Raw genomic sequence first — 13,255 nt, forward strand, 5'->3', positions numbered from 1 at the left:
TGATAGCAGTATGACCAAATATCCGTATTTTTTTATAACCAAGCGCAATGAAAAAATATTTGGAATATTTCTTATCTCTGAATGTCTTAACACAGGAGAACAAACACACTTCTGCCTTAAACAGGGCAAGAAGTTATGCAGACCTCCCCACCTCAGAAATTCTCCCAGGGGAAGGAATGCCACATGAAATTGGGAAGTTATCATTTTCTCAAATAAGGGTGAAATACCAGGCCCTTCGTTTGGGTGCTTTTCACTCTTTTATAGTCCGGTCATATCTTCTCTCTGCCCACCCCTCAAACTCCCCCAAGGTATTCAAATGGAAAAGCTTTCTTTCCAAGGTATTTGCACAAGAAGGCATTGGGCAGCAGAGGAGATTTCTCCCAAAAGCATCCGAGTGTGCTGTGACCCTTCCCAGGGCTGAGCTGACCTGCTGACTAAGGATTCTTGCCCCATACCCGGGGCAGTCACAGTCCTTTGGGTGGAGGCTGTCATTGCACATTCTGGGCTGTGTGCCTGAAAGCACCTAGGCATATTTGTTTGACTCTCTGCCAGCATATATGCCAAAGAGATTATGCTTCATATTTCATCCCAGGGTGAAGAGAGCCTAAATGGGTTTATCATGGAGTTTTCATTCACTCTGTCATTTCTCCCTTCTTTCTAGTTCATTGCTAGACTTCTAATTTTTCCCGACAGCAGTGCACACCCCTGCAGCTGGCCCTGCATAATGATTCCCTCCTCCTAGACTGACAAGAGTGGATGCATAAATCTACTGCCATCAGGGTGCCTCCTTTAGCAGACACTGCCCCCTCTCCCCCCTGGAAAAAGATCTGTCCCCTCCCCAGAACTCTCATTTACCACCTACTACTGTTGCCTGCTGAGCCAAGATGCTGCCTGTGACCGTTATCCTTCCTATGCTAAACATCAGGAAATGGCTCTTTTTGGACAAAAATACTTTTTTTTTCCCCTCCTAATGATAACTATTAGTGAAAATTAGAGTGCCTTTGGCAACTGTATTTGATGCAAATATTACAACGTACAGCAGTGAGCTCCTGTGAAAAGCAAGGGTGGACTGATTGTTTGAATTAGGAGCTGGAGGGTGAAAAGGACTGTCAGGAGCAACAAATTTGACCAAATATAGATCTTTAGAAGGTCTTAAGTGAGAGATCCCCATGTTCTCTGAGGCCCGGTATTAACTTAAAATGATTGCTTTGAGCTATTGAGTAAGGGCAATAATGTCAGATCCAGGGCTTCTCAGCTGCTGAACTCATCAAGCACATTGACAGTTTATAAATCAGACAGGACTTGTGGACCCTTTACAAAGTATTGTTTTAAAATCTCTTCCTTAGCCCTCCATGCTTAGCTATAGCAGTGGAATATTGTAGCTGGCTAAAAATCAATGTAAGACTAGTTTAAAAGGCAGTAATCTCTGTTCCTGTTCTGAAAAGCTGGCATGAGGTGATTGTGCACTGTATGGCAAGAGCTTCATCATTCTTTAGCAGCAGTGAAGGTATAGGTAAAAGTCATCCCCTTTCATCTTCCAAGAGTCTAATCCACAAAATACTAGATTTCACCAATAGATATTTGGTGTTAGCAACATGCTGATAGTCTAATATTCACAGTTGCTTTTAAAGTTAAATTATTATTTTTCTTCAGCTAATAGTATTTGGCAGTTTTCTTGACGTTGTCCTTATAATGATTCATATTGCAGTTGTTTTGAAGAGATGGATAAACTACAATTGTTTATATTCAAACAGAATATGGCATTGGCTGCCAGGAAACAATCTCAGTAATATTTGACTTGTTAGGTTGCCTCATGTTTCATGTTTTGGCTCAGAGAGAGCAAGCTTAAAATTAATTGAGAAGAATTTCTTTCTTTCTGAGTGTGTTCAAAGCTAGTGGTATTTTCTCCTCTGTAAATGTTGGCAATTGATTATAAAATGTCAGAGGTGTTAGCAGTGTCAGCGACCTTCATCTATACAGCTGGAATAATAGGCAAGACTTGCTTTAGGACACCCTGCAGTTGCTGACAGGTTTTGTTGCATCTGCAGCCAACTCTGTATCATTAACGAGGGAAAAAGGGTGGATAAGGGAGTGTGGATTGTAAATGTGAGAGTGCTCACTCCACTAAATTTACTTGAAAAATGATCATTTTGTATCCAATGCCATTTTGTACTCTTCATGATTTTCTAATTAAGCCTGGAGGGCTGTGGATCCAGGCTTTGATATGAGCAGTATCGACTGTCCTCTTTCCAGAGAAGAGAACAAAGCTTCCTCACTGTGCTGCTGGATGCTAACTGATGAACTGTTTTTTCTTCCATGCCTTGGTTACTGCATATAATTAGGAATCTTACTCTTGTGACTTCATGTGCAGAACTGCATCCTTTCAGCGGACCTGCCTGCCAGCTGCCCGTCATGCACAGCTATTCCCAGGATCCTTAAATTTGACTTTGCATGTCAACTGTTCCCATTTAAACAATGAGCTTTGAAGCAAACTATGGGCATGCTGAAGAAAAAGCCCTTCATATCTATCAACAGTCTCTTTTAGAATCTGTTTGAGTCTAAGGCTCAACTTTAAAAGTGGTTGTGGTGTGCTGTTCAAATTATTTATTTGAAATAATTTTATTAGAATAGAGAAGTACCTGTGATTCTTGAAAAATGAAAGAAAAAATATGTATCCACTTGCAGGGTAGACCCATATGAGTGGTTTTCTAAGGGGATTACCCCTTTCTTGTCTCAGTGCTCCCTTGCAGCAGAAGCAGTGATAGAGTCTGATGGCAAGTGTGTTGCTGGGGTTAGGAGAGAAGACATTTTCCCCTTGGAGAAGGGCAAGGGAGAAGACAGCCATGACAGAAGGGTCAGAGCAAAAGGAATAAGGCTTAGATTTGAGGAGAAATTTCCAATCCTGTATGGCATTCCTTCACCTTAATGATGGAAAAATTATTTTTCTTTTTTATTTTAATATCTTGTCTTTATGGTATTTTAGGACTGGAATTCCTATACTTCATCCCCTGAACATCTTATCTATTAAATAATGTCTCTATTCCTCTCTGCTGAGAGCAGGTACACAGAGAAACAGAAAAAGATCTTACTGCATTGCACAAGGGGTCTTTTTGTTTAGTATTAATCAAGAAACACACATGCTTAAGAATTTTTGGGGGGAAAAAGCCTCAGAATGTATGTCTTCCAAGAGTCTATTTGAAAAGTCAGCTTTTTACTGTGGAGTAAAGCTGTTGGCCACTAAAAGGTTTGACACAGGGCCACGATGGAGGCAGCTGGAGGTTGGGAAGTGGCCGTGTGATGATCCACAGGAGATGGGGCTTGTGTGTGACCTTGGGCCTTGGCACAGGGAGCTGTGGCTGCAGGGTGATGCTGGCAGGGAGAGGTGTGGATTGTGCAAGGGATCCCACTGCTTGCACTGCAGACAGGGCTGACAGCCATGTGACATGAGAGCTGGTTTAAAAAATTGTGTCCAGCCTTCAGAAGCATAGCTAGAAAATGTATTACTGTAAAGCTGGAGTTTCTTCTACAGGAAACACCACCTGTCTCATACCCCCAGTTCCTTCTTTAGTATTATCTAGTGAAGGACTTTGGATGCATTCTCTTAGTTTTCTTACCAGGCTAGTTTAACCTAAATGCATTAAATCCTTTCCATTTGTGTGACAAGGTATTTCTGATCATTTTGGTACTTGAAGAGTTTTCACATATAAAATGAGTATAGATTTCAGCTGTTGAAAGGTTCCCTGTGAGAGAAGATGCATATAGTAGAAGTGGTGGCAAACATGAAAAAAACAGGTTGGCTATATTTCTGAAAAGCACAGACTAGTCTTCGTTCCCTTTGGAAAAAATCATAGGATAGCTTGGTTTGGAAGGGACCCCCAGAGCTCGTGTAGTCCTATGGCTCAAATTGGGGCCAGTAAGATCAGCTAGCTCAGAATACATCAAGCATTTAGCAGTCAACTCTACATAGCTCAAAACTTAAGAATATGTTCATAAGTTTCTTGGGAGTTCTGAAAGGAAAAAATTTATTATAATATGTCTCCTTTGTCTTCATCTTTCAGAAGTTTAAAAAAAAATTGAGAGGCTCAAGCTTTCCTAGTTCTTTACTATGCATTTCCTTTTATTTTTAGATGGAAATAAAAATTTAATCAGGCTAAACCTTACTTTCCATACTCAATTATTCCCCAGAAAGTTTAAATAAGTATAGATGTAGGCTTTTCAAGAAAATGCCCCTAGAAGCTAATTTCTGAAGCAAAGGGAAACTGGAAGGTGACATTGCTTTTGAAAATTGAGCCTTAATAAAGGGCTTCATTTAGTCATCCATCCTTGAAAATGGATGGTGAAATATGTAAGGGTTGAGAGGGAAAGGGAAAAAACAGAGTTGCAAGAGAATGATACCAGATGAAAGTACAAGGTAATTTAAGTCCTTGGTTAATGTCCCTGTTAGAAATTAGTCCTGGCTGGTTTGGTCACCCAAAAACTGTCAGCTCAAAACAAAATTCTTACCATAAGGTGTTCTTGCTATAGTCTGGGCTTTAGCAGGTTTGTTATGGGGCTGCTGTTATCTGTTATCTAGAAAAGTGGTCCCTGTGAGGGAGTTAGGATGCTCTGCAGATAGCTTTCCAGTACTTTGTGTGTCCCCAGGGTATCTTGAGAGGGCACCTGTGGTGCAGAGGAGCAGAGAGCCATGCCTGTCACTAAGGGCTCTGTACTGAGCTTCCCTGCTCCGGGGCTGTGTGTGCAGCAGTCGGGCAGTGGAGGCATCCCTCGCAGTGCCTGGGCTGAGGAACGCTGTGCTGCTCCTGTGCAGAGGGAGCTGAGCACCTCTCTTCTTGTTCCAGGTGCCAAGAGTGAGGGGGACAGCCCAAGGCTCAGCTCTGGGGCTCAGCTGGCACCCCCAGGAGCACAGCTGAACAAGAGCAAGCACTGACACCGCCCTGTCTCCTCTTGAAGTCCCAGAAGTGCATATTCATTTCCCAAGCTGTGGAGTGCACACGGATTTTTCATGTGAATTTTCTGTTTTCAGGTAAGCTCATTTTTTTCTTCTTTTTTTAATACAATTGAGTTTTCTAAATGCAAAATCATATTCTGGTTTTCTAGACAAATTTGTTGCTATTTATCAAGACTTTCAGACACTGACGGAGCATTAAATAAGTGTTTATTAATACTAATGGAGATAAAACTTCTAGGAGTCAGTCTTGCAAGAGGCATTAAAAATTAGCAAAGGAAAAAAATAGCAAGAATAGCTTGGCAGAGGTTGTGTATTCATAAACCTATTTATAGATGGTGTGCTGGGTAGAGGAGCAGGTTTGTGCCTCTGCCAGCAACACGCTGCAGCCTACTGCTGTGCTTGCCCTAATTTTGCACTTACATTCTGAGTCTCCCAGGGGATGCTGAGCAGCTGTGTGGCTGACCTGAATCTCCAAGGTGTATGGGTTTGACTGTGACCCTGAGGATGATCGGAGAGATTTGATCAACTTCTTTTCCAGGACCTGTTCACATTGATTAGCGTGTGTTGGCTTGGCAGGTTTCTCCGGAACCAGCATGTAAAACCTTCTTCTTTATTCTCAAGTGGCCAAAGAGATCTGAAGCAAGATTGGTAAAGGGGTTGCACAAACATGGTTCTCGGGCTGTTCTTCAGCTGCAAAATGGTTTAAATCCATTTTGGCAGCTTTCTTGGTGCTTGTGATGCTCCTGGAGGCGCTGCCACTGAGAGCTCTGCTTCCAGTCTGGCACAAGCCTGGAGGGGAAGGAGAGACTCTGGGATCCTGTGTGCCAGCTTCCTCACAGTTACCAGTAATGATTGTCCATAAAATGAACTTTTTGGAATATAACACTCAGCCTTTCCAGCAAGAGAAACACGTGTCTCCTGCCCGGCACCAAAGAAAAAGGAAATGGTGGGAGGGGAAAGCAAAATTTAGGAAGAGCCAAGTTAAGGAAACAAGTGTGTTCTAGTGTTGAATATCTGAACTCATGCCAGTTTGGGAGGGGTTTTGTTTAGGTTTTTTAGTAGTTTTTTGTTTTGGTTTGGTTTTTTCGGGGGGTGTTGTTTGCTTGGTTTGGATGCTTCTGTGTTTTACGTTTTATTTTCCCTTAAAAACAAATGGGGAAAGGAAGAATCAAAATACAGTTTCCTATGCATATGTGCTGCAGAATGAATAAAAATGAAAAGAGCTGAAAACAGCTGTTCTAAACCAAAAAATGTGCATTCTGCCACTACACACTCATTTATGCACCTAAAATCATGATTTTTCGAAGTGTAAGGAAAAGCATGAAATAACACAGAAATAGCCACTATTTAAGCTTATTTAGAAATGCACATCAGGCAAGATGAGTATCACTGAGGAACAAAGGTGGGTCCTGTGGGGGATGCCAATGTAAGAAGTGGACTCACTGAAAGCAAGTAATTGCAGAGTAATTTTGCTGTGGAATTTTAAACCAATTATGTGAACAACAGAGCATATGTTCTGGAAGTAGTCAGAAGTGTTTTTTTGTGGGTATAGCTAGCATGGTTTCAGAAAGCCTCTGCCTGGCCAGGGCTAGTGCTCCCACAGCTGAGACAACATGAGTGCTTGCGTGTTTGGCTGTACATCGTTGCCTTGCTTAAAGTCAGCTTTTCTCAGTCTGCCCCTCCTGTGGTAAATCTTCCAAAAAATGTAAAAAGGTGTGTCTGATAATACCTAGTGCCTCAGCTTGTTTCTATGTCTGACTGGAAAGTCTGGTGTTCAAAAGGTGCTTGATCTTATATTTTGCAATTATTAGGTGTTTTGATAAGCTGCATCAAACTACATCAAATTTTACTGAAATTACTGCAAGTTTCACATAACAGGACTGATTAAAGGTGCTATTTCAAGAAGCCTTCACCAATCTAGTTGTGTCTTGAGCTCTGTTCTTTTGAAAGGGTGATTTGCATCCTTTTGCTTTTTTAATAAAATGAGACGAGTACTAAAAATCCACTATCAGCAGTTTGGCTTGAACACCAAGGCCTGTGGCTTATTGCTCTCCAGAACATGGAGGATATTAAATGTGGATATTAATTTTCTTCTTTCCTCCATCACAAAGAAAATAGAAATGCTCACACAAAAAAAGGGAAAACAGTTTATGGGATTCTTCAGCATTGCCTTTCATAGTATGCAACTGGGAATTTTGATGCCTAGTGGATATGAAGTGTTTCCTAATGTTAAATGTATGTAAATAAGTATAAATCATCTTGGTTGGGTGTTTTTGGGGGGTTTTTTTCCCTTTTACAACCGTTAAAGCACCTACATGGTAGAGCACTTGACAAGTGAAACAAAAACTCTTGAGATCTCTGCTGAACTTTCTTTTGTTTCTAGGAGGTCTCAACAAACCTCCTTCATCTTTGAAGTTTTCTCTATAAGTAGGTGGCCAGTGTAAGCATTTCTGCAAATTCATTTCATGTGAAGATTTTGTCTCTGAAGTTGTTCAAGTAAGCATAGCTGCAAATCTGATTCACTTGTGTGGCTCTGAACTTCACATGTAAATCATGCTTCTAGTAAGTCGGTATTGTGCTAGGAGGTGCTAATGGCTGCCATCAATCAGGGCTGGAAAAAGTTGTTCTCCTCTTCTCCCCCAGACGAAATGAGACAGCAATTAAATGCCCTTTTGTTGTGTGATAGCTGAGACAATGGAAATCAATGTCCAAAGCACAAAGCAGAATGGCAAGTCTTAAGTATAAGCTAAGCCATGTGTCCCAAGGGATTGGCATGTTGATTTGCTTACAGCTGAGAGGGTATATGAAAGGAATAACTGCGGAGGGTAGGCAGCAGTAATGCTCCTTGGACCAAAGCCAGAAGGGAATATTTGCTGGGAGACTTCTCAGTGGGACTGTGCTGCCATGATTTTGCCTCCATGCAACCTAAGCTCAGCTCACAGTACAAATTTGATCTGTAATTGGCCCTGGTGTAAGATCATCATCAGAAAATGTGATACCATGTTTATTTGTGGTATGTTTTCACACTCAAGAACGGGCAGTATCCGATCTGGTGAGAAGCCTACTAAAGTAAACTTCACCTTTCAGCTTTTTTGAAAGTGCTTCTGCTGGAAGGATGAGCTTACACTCGACCAGTGCTGTTATTGCAGGGCTTTAGATCCCTGGAATACGATTTGCTGCATCCTGAGAACAATATTCCCACCCCTCTAAATACCATCACTTTGTTCCCAAGTGCTTGATAGGTGCAAAACTTAATCTTGCATCTCTCCTAAATAAAATTGCATTGTAAGGAGTCCCAGTTTGCTCATCCATTTCTTGTAGATGCAAACAATGCCTCAAGACTCTTAAAGCACAACATACTCGTTAACTAATTTTGTCCAGAGGATATGAAATCACTTAGGTGGCTGAATGTGTTTTGCTTGTCTTCTTCCCTGCAGACCTGCTCCAAAGCTCATTATGTCAATGGGACACTTCCTTTTGACTCCAGCTCACAATTCTGCCTTGGCTTTATCGCCTTGCTGAAAGGGCCTTGAGTTACACAGCACTGCTTTGTCTCTAATCTGTGTGGGGTTTTTGTTTTTGTTGGGGGTGGGTTTTTTTCTGCTTTTGTGCAAAATTGTAAATGCATTGAGAACAACAAGCCATTGCATTTACTAATGGCAGAGCGCACTGCTGTCATGCAGCTCATACGCTGTTGGCAGAGACTGCAGCTGTATGATGCTTTGCAGCAGCTGGGCTCAACTGAGAGAAAGCTTTTGCAAGTTTAAGGCTTGGAAGAAATGTTACAGTTTTTTGGGGGGTTTTTTGTTTGGGTTTTTTTTTTTTTTTTTTGGTGCCTGAAAAGTATTACACACAGATTACCTGAGTCACCTGAAATAATACTAGAATTTGATCAAAAGAAAATTTATCTGCTTGGAGAGGTCTGTATTGATTTTTTTTCTGTGGGGTGCTGTATCTGTTGCAGCTCTTTTGAAGGCTTGAACAAAAGAAAACAAAACTACCTGTATTAAGAGGTCCACAGAAATCAACAGGCATTAGCGATGGACTCATACAAGAGCTGTTAGTTGGTGTTCCTTGTCTTTATTGCTCAGTGGTAAGATGCTGTCTTTTCCTTGTCTACCCATCAGGGAGACAATTCTCAAAATCATGTTCTACTGCACTCACATTCACTCCTTGGCAGCATTGACAGCTGCTGTGAGTGACACACTTCGCACTGTCCTCGTATCAATTCAGGCGTCCACCTTTGATGTTGACTCTGGTTCTAGCCATGACTTGCACCTCATTTCTGCATTAGGTTCTCTATTAAAGTAAAACAGAGACCCAAGGTACCAGGAGAGACTCTGTTTGGGGACAGCAATCCACTGCCACATTATATACTGTTTTATACTTAATTACTATGTCTGTAATTTTGAATAATCACAATTAGGCTTTTTTAAGCATCTCCTTCTATATTGCAAGCCTTCAGCAGTTCAGTAAAGCAGAGCCATTGACTTGTATTTGATGTGTCCATTACCTCCTGCAAATGCTTTGGAATACAATGGAGTAGCATACAGACTTCAGAGCTGTCATGACAGGTATTAAGAATGTGTCAAATCCCAGTGATGACTGATAACATATCTGTCATTTGTGATGGGATTATTAGGAAGAAGAAAGCCACTAGGAGAAAGATACTCTAGAAAAGAAAGGGGTGGGGGGGGAGGGGAAGACAAAAAGAGAGAGGATTTACTGTTCTTCAGAGCTGCCTGGTTTAATTAAACCTTGTCTAGTCCTAAACAAATCTATTAACTTTCTGTATGGTTTGGCAGTTTGTGCACTTCAATGCTGCTGCAGTAATTCTATGGAATTTATGTTTCTCTTTCGTGGATAGTTGCACTATATAGGTATTGTGGCTATGAAGAAGATTCTTGACCCACCTGTACATGGAAACAGCTATTGCAAGGGTAATTATTTGTCTCCTAATCAGAAGTTTAACAGAGTACCACGGAAGAAAGAATTCATCAGGTATATAAAATATTTTCTGCATGGAAAATTATGTAGAACCAGGAAAAGAGAACAGTCTGCAAGTGCCATTTGATTTGTGTCTTTTGTTAGCAAAAGAAGGATTGCTTTTATTTTTTTTTCTAAGCCTGAATGTGTGTCTTCTGTGAGTGTAGAAAGAAGGCCGAGCTTCATCTCACTCACAAAACTGGGCTCTGCTGAATGAGTCCAGTGTGCCTAGTACACAGATATTTTCAGATGTTTCAGGCTGAGCCATAAACATATCCAAGATCTACAAGCAGTTAAATATTAAGACAAAGGAAGCATCTTCTCCATCTGCCTTCTGGTGTTCAGGCAATGGCAGAACAGAGGTGATCTGAGTTTCTTGCTGTTAGGATCTTTGTGGTGCAGAAGTATCCCCAGGAGCTGCTGAACAGTGTAGTTATCTGATATGGCCCCTACACACACAGAGATCAATTTTGAGGGGCATATTAGATGTCAGGAGGGGGGGAGGCTTGAAGCTCAGTGGACGGAGTCAACTATTCCTTGCTATCATATGCTCCCTGAAATCCCCTTACAGCAGGGATTCAGCAGCCTTTGCACAGTGTCCAGATTGTCCCTTTATCCTTTGTGCTGATTTATCTCTGGTATGAAAACAGACCTGATTTTATCTCTGCCCTTTCTACAAGCATAGCCAAGGTGTTCCTCAGCTCTTTCGGAGTCCCAGCCCATCAAGGAAGCAAAGGTAGTGGAGGTCAGTGCAGTGCCCAAGTGGGCACTTGGTACCCCTGGAGTGTTGCTGGAGGGCAGCCGCTCTGTTGGGTGTTCAGCCAGAAGGCCCTGGTGGCCACCCATACTGGATGCTGGGAGAGAAAAGCTGCTCTGAAGGTGAGCAAAGGACAGTCTCAGGTTTGGAAAGCAGAGATGGAGAGCAGAGAGACTGTGAAGACCAAGCTGTAGCTGTTTTGTCACAAAGTGAACAATATTTGATTGATTGAGTGATCATTGCTATGTGAGAGGCATACAGTGACCCAAAGCCAAATGCTCTCAGGTGATTTCGGACCCCATTCCTCACAGTCACCACCAGCAAATCAGCTCACCTACACTGCCCATGTTTGCCTGGTGTCACACAGCACGGCGGGCCAAGCCCACCCTGCTCTAGACGAGCCCACTGCTCTCCCCAGTGATGCTAACTCCCCTCCTGGGTGAAGTGGCTCCCCACAGCACTGCCAGGGCTGGGTGGCCTCCTGTCCCTGCTGAGCTGTGGCAGTGGCTGTGTGGGTGCTGAGGCAGCAGGGCTGGAGCTGCAGGGTTGGCAGGGATGGTCCCACTGTGTGTCCCGTGTGCCCCTGGGGAGGAGCAGGGTGTCCTGTGTGCCCCTGGGGAGGAGCAGGCACCATTGGAGCAGGGTGCCCTGTGTGTCCCTGGGGAGGAGCAGGCACTGGGGCAGCAGGGTGCCCTGTGTGTCCCTGGGGAGGAGCAGGCACTGGGGCAGCAGGGTGCCCTGTGTGTCCCTGGGGAGGAGCAGGCACTGGGGCAGCAGGGTGCCCTTTGTGCCCCTGGGGAGGAGTAGGGTGTCCTTTGTGCCCCTGGGTCGGAGCAGGCACTGGGGCCGTTGCAGCACACCCATGGGCTCACACCCTTGCTTACCTCATGGAAACTCACTCACCTGTCCAGGCCCTCAGGAAAGACCTTCTATTTTCCCCATCTCTAAACGCATGTTCACCCCAACCCAGAGGCTGGCTGAGCAAAGATTGAAGTGCAACCTGAAGCAAGGACACCAGCTTTTAAATGTGATGTATTGCAGCTTAATTAATTTCCCAAGGTAGAAGGCAGTTCTCTCAAGATCCTCATGGCAAGGATCCCAAAACCGTGCTTGGGGAACCCAAAGCTGGTTTAGCTTAAGGGATGTTAAAGGAGCCTGATTTTTTTTTCTCCAGAAGCTGAACTCAGCATTTCTTCACAGTACCTTGAACTGTACATCCAGAAACCATTAATCATACTATAAAATCTTGGCTTCAACTTCCCCCTTTAATATGTAGGTGATTACCATACAGTTTGTTAACGTGTCTAGCTGGCTGACAGCACCTCTGCTCATGCTGCTTAAACTTGGTTTTGAAAGAGGAAGGACTGTGGAGGATGTTGCTGCAGTAGAAAGCCTTCCTCCACCAGTCTTAGGTTTGATTTTGGCCCCAGGTAGATGCCACACAGATGTTGCTGTATGTTGGTGATGGGTGGTCCATGGTGCCTAACTTTCCTCTTCAGTGGCAGCCCCTTAGCGAGGACACTGGTGCAAATAAGCACTGCTGGCAACATTCACTGTCTTAGTTCTTTCCTTTCTTTTATCCCACAGTGCTCTCATTGTCTTTTATATGCTCCCATATTTGATAGATTTACATTCTCAATGGATTTTCTGTCCCAAGAAAGGACTACATTAAACTGCAGATGAGCTTGGAATACTCCCTGAAGAAAGCTATTTCTTCCCTGTAGTCCCTCTCTTTTCCCCAGTTCACTGGATTTTGTCAGTTTAGAGAGGAAATGGAAAAACTTATCCAGGAGCTATTGAACAAGTGGAGTTGAGACTCAGTTTTTTTGGTTTTTTTTTCATTTTGCTATAAATGAAGTGTCCTGAGATAACTCAGAAAATTAAGAGTTTGAGGGAGTCACCACTGAAGATCATTGAACTTTCAATAAAATTCCTTTGAGTGTCCAAGATCAACAGTGCCCTGCAGGGTCTCAGTGTGCTCAGTTTTAGCTACAGCTCAGTTCTGGATTTATTTTTTTATTTAGCAGTTGGATTAGAACCATGCTTTGAAAACCAAACCAAACCACAACTACTATCCAATTTAAATACAAAAGAATAGGTTTAACCTGAAAAGAAAAAAACAACTTCACGAAGAAAGACCTTTGTAACTCTAACTCTTGAGTTCATTGAACATTTGAATAAAAACTGATTTCCATGTTTGTTTGGACAAAGCAAAACTTTTCTAAAAATTAAAGATATCAGCAGTGCTTGGTAGTTGCTGTTTGGGGGAGGGGATCTGGAAAGCAAAATATTGCAAAATTACTTTTTGCTGATCATAAACAAGCCTAATAGGAGACCTCTGTTTTGAAAATGTGTAACTGCTGACATGAGGATGTTGGAATATTTTTAGTGCTGATAAAGAAAATAAACATTCATTGGAGTTTTGCTAATCTTGAACACAAACACATGTTAAGCTGTGGTTGCTGTGCTCTGAATGGTAGCATTACAGTGTGTATCAGGAAGATTTCTTTCACCTGTGAGTTTCCTCAATTGTTTCCACCTCTAAGAGTTCTATACTGTATTTA

General features: G+C 42.6%; 1 protein-coding gene across 3 annotated transcripts in view; it reads left to right on the forward strand.

Moving 5' to 3' along the window:
• The window catches only part of PLXNB2 (plexin B2), a 251,506-nt gene that overhangs the window by 77,023 nt on the left and 161,228 nt on the right, over window positions 1–13,255 (forward strand). For all 3 annotated transcript variants that reach the window (XM_031056904.1, XM_005420917.2, XM_031056903.1), the window contains one exon: window positions 4,839–5,023. The gene's annotated coding sequence lies outside the window, so the exon portion shown is untranslated. The remainder of the gene's footprint in view (window positions 1–4,838; window positions 5,024–13,255) is intronic.

This window comes from Geospiza fortis, unplaced genomic scaffold, assembly GCF_000277835.1.
Source record: "Geospiza fortis unplaced genomic scaffold, GeoFor_1.0 scaffold195, whole genome shotgun sequence".
Taxonomy (NCBI): Eukaryota; Metazoa; Chordata; class Aves; order Passeriformes; family Thraupidae; genus Geospiza; species Geospiza fortis.